Here is a 6,000-nt window from a genome sequence, read left to right as displayed (position 1 = left end):
ACAAATTGATATGTCGCTAAAATATTTCGCTTTTTAAGCAATCCAAAATCGAAAAGATTCACATTTCGCAGAAATTTAATATTTAAGCTTTTTTAGCCCGATATATATCGGTAAAACCGAAAATATATCATTATTTCGACGATATAATCGATATTTCTAATTTTATTCGACATATATATATTTTTTAACTTTGTTGACTTTGACCGATGTTTGACTGATTTTTCTCGATATATTGATATTTCCGATATATTTTGTTTTTGAAGTTGTCCAAATATCGTCCGATTTCAAATATTAGGCCTTGGAATCATGGTAATTTACATTTTAGTTGTAAGGTGCATTTTGGTCACACATGTCCTACCATTTGAAAAGCAATTTGGCCCATCCGCCCATGCCAATAGTATGGACCAAAATATCGCCGATATATTCGATATATCGCCGATATATATCGGTATTTTGGTACACCGACATCGATATTCTCGACATATATCCACCGAATATAGAACTCTTTTTTTCCGATATATATCGGAATTTCCGATATAAAACTTTATATCTCAAATATAATCGATATATCCGATATTTATGATATATATCGGTTGACTTTTTGACCATTTTTAATATAAACCGATATTTCCAATATATTTCCGATATATCGATATTATAATTTAAATAGTTTGGACTTTGGACTGGTCACCAAAAAAATAGATATATCCGATATATATCGGTTTTTGGGTACACCGATATATTTATCGATATCGATATTTTGGGCCTTGGCCAATAGTGAGACCCTATGACCTTATCTTATGTCCAATCCGTTCTTTTCTCTTATGTCCCATATCAAGTCCACTTTTTGTTCTTTTAGTTTTTTTTTTGTCATAATTATAAAGTCATGGAAATTCACGAAAGGTTTTTCATCCCTCTACATAAGTAATTAAGTACATAGTATAGTATTATCCAAATGTAGGAAACGGTTTGGACTTGAGGGCCTGCTTTGGGCAGTGCTTTGAAGTTTGAAAGGTGTTGGTGCTGACTTTTCATAGAACAATATTTTATTTTTAGGTACAAGCCTACGGGATGCTAATAGTCTAATACAATAAAACGTTGATGACGACAGTGTTTTTAAGTATAAACTAAATCAGTGTATAAACTAAATCAGTGTTTCTTCATCAGTTCATCCTCAAAATTCAACCGACATCTCTCATCAAGTAACACACTGATATATCATATAAAAGTTATAAACAACTCACCCAGCACTCTCAAGTTCAAATTGAGTAACATTAACAACAGTACCAACATTAACAATTTGTACATCCATCACCATATATATAAATTATAAAGTAATCTCATGATCAAAGTTATTGAAAACTCATTTGAGTACAAAAAATAAAAATGAGTACCTGGATACAGAAAATGCTGCTATATTTTTTCCCCGTGGGTTATTGAAACTTGAAAGCTCATTTGAGTAGTAGACTTTGGTTTATGTTGGTGATGAGTTCGTTGGTGTGAAGGTTGAGGAGTCAGGAGAGATGTTTTTTTTTGTGAAGTGTTTTTTTTGTAGATGTTTTTTTTTAGGAGAGTTGGTGTGAATTGTGAAGGTTAGCATGAAGCCGTGAATCCCGTGTTTTTTTTGCTGACAAAGTGAAAATGGAATGGACTAAAAGTTCGCAAGAGATGCTCAAACAAAAACTTTTGTTTTTCACTTTATTCCAAACTGTAACCGAGATGCTAAAGCAAAAACTTTTGTTTTTTCATTTTATTCCAAACTTTGTAACCAGCGCCCACCCTAACTTTGTTCCAAACACTCTAATCTCACCGATATATTTCGGACATATCGGATATTTTACCGATATATATCGGATATATCGGTAATATTGGAAATTTTCATATTAAAAAACGGTCAAAAAGTCAAACGGTATATATCGTAAATATCGGATATATCGATTATATCGGCGATATAAACTTTTATATCGGAAATTCCGATATATATCGGAAAATAAAGGGTACTATATTCGGTGGATATATGTCGGAAATATCGATATCGGTGTACCAAATTACCGATATATATCGGCGATATATCGGATATATCGTCGATATTTTGGTCCATGCTGACAACTACATTAATCAACTTCTTATGTCCTTGAGTAGTACCACTCAACCTCATTGTCATGTCGGAATAAATCCACCGCGTGGTTTACATGACAATCTTTTGAGCTCCCAAGGGGACATCATCAACCCGACTTTTATGATTACCTGGATTCCTTCTATAATCATCAAAGACACCTTACATACAATGTCATTACCCAATCAATCGAGTTTGTTGATTCACATATGAATCTCATTCATTGATGATTTAAAGCAATGTACAATGCATGTAAGTGCCCGTTATTATATCCGGATTAGGAGGACAAGCATCCATAATAACAGAGGCGTTTGTCCTCTTACATAGTCAATATAAGGAGAAACAACCTCACTTGGTCCTATTCAATACACACAAAGTGTACTAGTGTAATCCTATAGTAAAGATAGACTAATACCAGATTATACTACAACCATACCAATAGTTTGTCCAAATCCATCTAGGTTGTGAACGATTAGTTATACTTTATAAGGTACTGATGATATGATCTTCTGTGTGTTCACACTATATCGTCTACAACATAAAGTATTAGACACATGCATATAACTAATGACATTTATAATATGCATAACATTTGCCCATATGATTCTCATTCAAAATATAAAGAATTAGAGTTAATACAAAAGTAATGCTTTTAGTATATAACCCTATCACTTAGTGACACAGAAATTTAATTCTGACGAATCTCAGAAACATGGAGAACATTACTAAGTGAAAGGTTTTCCCTGAAGTTAACTTCAGAAGAACCTTATATGTTCCCTCAACAGGAACAAACATTGTGTCACCCATATAGACTTTTTCATCTTTCACTAGCTTAGCATGTAATCTGAGAAAGCTTCAACATCACCACAGATGTGGTAGGTAGCACCAGAATATAGTTACCAGTTTTTCTTCCCAGTGGCCATGAAAACCTGGGACACTACAAAAGTGATTATATCACCTCCCTTAACTAAATTAGCATTGGAAGGATCATATATGTCCTTCTTGTGCCTGCACTGAAAAGCTTTGTGTCCTGGTTTACCACAAACATAACAATTTCTATTACCAATATCACTCCTTTTAAAAGAAAGGCTTTTGACTTTGAAATTTTGCTTCTTAAAGTATTTGTTAGTCTTGTTGGAATTGCCTTCAACTATATTAGCCTTGGAATTGAATTCCTTAGCCAATACGTCATCCCGAGTCTTGTTCTTCTCCTCTATGTAAATGTGAATGATCACATTCTCAAGAGTAATCTATTTGCGTTTATGTTTCATGCTATTTTTATAGTGTTTCAAAGACTCAGGGAGTTTCTCAATCAAACATCCAGCAATAAAGGGTTTAGGTAAATTGATGCCCTCAGTTTTCAGATCACTAACTAGCACATGCAAGTAATAGATTTGAGATGTTACATCTCTATCCTCTCTCATCTAGAACTTGAGAAAATTCTCTACATCATACTTTTGAGTACCAGCATATTCGATTATATATTTCTTGTTCAAACTATCCCATATTCCATGTGCATTTTTAGACGAACAATAAATATAAAAAATCTCATTAGACTGGGTACTCATAATTGCATGATGACATACCTAGTTATATTTTATCCAAACAACATAATTTCTTTCGAAATCAATAGAACCCTCCATGGGTGCAGATTCAATAAGATACCTCGCATAGTTAAGGACATCTAGTGCTGAGAACACTCTTTCCTTCCAATACTTGAAGTGAGAACTGCTGAAGGATTCAATCTTGGACACATCAGGTAAGTTGCGAACATCAGAGCAATTAGAATAGGCGCAACATCATACATAGTAGAGTAACTTCAACTACTCCAAAATTCGTCTTGCCAGTTTCCTTATTCGGTGTGTTTGGTGGTGTAGACATCTCAAAAGTTTTTCCTTAAGATTGTTATAACCGATGTTTGGAAACAGGAAGAAGACGAGGACAAAATGAACAACAACTACCAAGGCGTGTTAGACACTGTCCTTAAGGAAATATTTTGCCCCCTTCGAACGGTGCAGAAAGGTTACGGTAGGCGTTTTCGTCACAGGATACAATGGTACACAGAAGACTTATATGTACTTAAAACAGGCTTTTCCTTAGAATAACAGACAACTCTATCTGGCGGCTTAAAGGAGAATAGAAAGAAGAGCTTTAGGGTTTGATTAAAGATTATATGGATCCGGATGCGGTAAACCCCACAAAATTTTCAACAACTTATGATTTTAATGGTGAAATCATATAATCAGATTTGTTCACTTAAATTAAATAATGATGGGGATCGAAATAAAGATGAGCAAGGACAAATGTTATCTTTTGTTGCCTGTTCTGCCTGATCAAGTTCATATCGAAATTCGTGCTGAGTCCAAGATGAAGAAGAAGATGGGTTGGGTGTTGGTGAACAACCCATTTCTCTAGAGAAGAAGGTCTTTTAGTTTTTTTTTACTCTTTTCAGATTTTGTTTTTTATTTTCCTTGTTTTATTTTCTAATTTGGGTTTTCAATAAAAATAGGGCCACTAATCTGACATGGACTAATTTACTTAGCTGGGCCAATCATATTTTGTTGTCCTCGGGATAAGCTTTTTATTTTTATGTATGTCCACAAATTTGTTCTCATCCTTAATTGGTTTGTTGAATAATTCCTACAGTCGGCCACTCATCCTCAATTGGTTTTCCATAGGAAATGGGGGATAAAGCAGTTGTACTAATAAGCAAGGCCCAAAATATCGATATCGATGAATATATCGGGGGATATTTCGGATATATCTATTTTTTTTTGGTAAGCCCAAACTATTTAAAATATCGAATATATCGGAAATATAATATTGGAAATATCGGATATATATCGGAAATATATTGGAAATATCGGATTTATATTTTAAAATGGTCAAAAAGTCAACCGATATATATCGATTATATCGAAATATCGATTATATGGGCGTATATAAAATTTCATATCGGAAATTCGATATATATCGGAAAAAAAGAATTCTATATTTGGGTGGATATATGTCGGAAATATCGATGTCGGTGTACCAAAATACCGATATATATCGGCGATATATCGGATATATCGGCGATATTTTGGTCCATGCTAATAAGGACCTAAGTTAGTACTTTTGTGAATCTAGTCCCTGTCATGTTTTTCAAGTTGGCATTTCTGTATCGCAAAACTAGTTGGAAATGGATACTTTGGATATACTCTATATATGGGGTATGGCTACGTACTTTAGGTTGAATACAGTGTCTTTCAGTCCCATGGCTCTCGGCAACTGTTAATGCAACATTGCATCGTGATTAATTCAATTATATTGCATCAATTTTCTTAATGCAATTAAACATTGCGTCGATCGATAATCCATTGTGCAAATTCGGCCAATGGCATATTATTCATATTCACATCAACATAGTCAACTTAACATACACACATAGATATGGGACAGCCGACAATCTGTCACACCCTGTCTACGGACCACTCTAACTGTTATGTGCAGAGAACCCCGGGAAATGCAGCCTTTATTTCCATTTCACAGAACAAATTTCGGATTGCTCGAAGTGCCTTTATATAACCCCCAAGAGTTTATAATCCCCTCCAGATCCAACGACAACAAAATCTGCAGCGAGCACAGGTATTCTTTAGTAAAAGGCGAAAGAATAGTTCGCTTTGTGCTCACTGCGTGGTCGCGTGATGTTAACTAAAAGGAGTAGCTTGTTAAATATCACCAGTAAACTGTATGCTTTGTTTCTTGTAAGCAGTATGGGACCATGTTATAGTGTTATACTAAGAAAATGAAATGTTATGGGGTGTTTGGTTCTCATTTTTTTCAAAAAATAATTTTTTCTTAAAAAATATTTTTATGAAAAAGTATTTATTCTAAAAACAGTT

General features: G+C 34.1%; 1 pseudogene; it reads right to left on the bottom strand.

Moving 5' to 3' along the window:
- Positions 1 to 5,689: 5,689 nt before the first annotated feature.
- LOC147475824 (U5 spliceosomal RNA) lies at positions 5,690 to 5,798 on the bottom strand (annotated as a pseudogene).
- Positions 5,799 to 6,000: the final 202 nt, after the last annotated feature.

This window comes from Coptis chinensis, chromosome 9 (assembly GCF_015680905.1).
Source record: "Coptis chinensis isolate HL-2020 chromosome 9, ASM1568090v1, whole genome shotgun sequence".
NCBI classification, from domain to species: Eukaryota; Viridiplantae; Streptophyta; class Magnoliopsida; order Ranunculales; family Ranunculaceae; genus Coptis; species Coptis chinensis.
This window is presented reverse-complemented; position numbering and strand designations above follow the sequence as displayed.